The sequence below is a fragment of the Sinocyclocheilus anshuiensis genome, unplaced genomic scaffold (genome assembly GCF_001515605.1).
Source record: "Sinocyclocheilus anshuiensis isolate Anshui unplaced genomic scaffold, SAMN03320099.WGS_v1.1 scaffold214, whole genome shotgun sequence".
In the NCBI taxonomy this organism is placed as follows: domain Eukaryota; kingdom Metazoa; phylum Chordata; class Actinopteri; order Cypriniformes; family Cyprinidae; genus Sinocyclocheilus; species Sinocyclocheilus anshuiensis.
In genome coordinates this window covers 8,039-9,108 of record NW_015544136.1, presented here as the reverse complement: position 1 = coordinate 9,108, position 1,070 = coordinate 8,039, and positions in this window count along the sequence as shown.

The following is a 1,070-nucleotide window of genomic DNA, read 5'->3' as shown; positions in this document are numbered from 1 at the left end:
AAAATGTTATACCTATCTAAGCAATACAGTGGAATACTGCAATAAGTTTAGTAAACCATCCCTATTAGTCAAACATTTTTTTTATTTATATATATATTTTTTTTTTTTATTATTACCCTCATTGGGGACTGAGCCCCCCTAAAATGAAAATCATAGAATCGCCCCTGCACTACTGTTAAAGGGATAGTTCACCCAAAAATGAAAATTGTCATAATTTATTCAAGTTTTTACAAATTCAGTCCTTGATTCAAATTTTAAATTTATTTAAAAAAAAATGTGGCTTAATTGATTTGGTCTAAAGAGAGAAGAATTAATGACTATTTTCGTTTGAAGACTACATATAAAATAGCTACCAATATAAATGTTGGTAACTCCAGTTTGACTAAAAGTTGACAAAAATGCAATGGTGCAATGGTGGTCAATAAGAATAAAGCGCAGATATGCTGTTCTGAATATAAAAGAAAATACCTATGTCTTCACAGAACGGTCCACTTGGAGCAAATATTTTTCATCTGAAAATGTATTATATACAATATCCATTTAAAAAAAGAAATGTTGTTGAAATATTTTAAGGGTGCAAAGATAAATCAATCATGTTTATTAGATTTTAAACAACAATTGTATTGTTCAGAATTGACAATTTTCTTAATTTTTTGCCAAAAACTCCACTTGCTAGCATAAATGCTAAGAGCACATGGCATGATGAAATCATTATTAATAGACTTTTAAATAATATATAGTAATATATTATTAATATATTAATAATATATATATATCTATATATATATATATATATATATATATTGTGGTAACAGATTTGACACTTTAGTAACAGAGTTGACACAAGATTTACAGACACACATTTTTATAAGAAAAAAGTTTTGTTTTTTTTAAATAATGTTGTAGAATTGGTAAATGACTCTTTAGGGCTTTTATAAATAAAATGAATGAAATATTACCAAAAGAAAAGTACAATAAAATATTTTAATTACACAATGATACATGATGGAAAAAATACACTTACTAATTCGGACAACAAGAAATCATGATTTTCAGCTATGTAAGACATT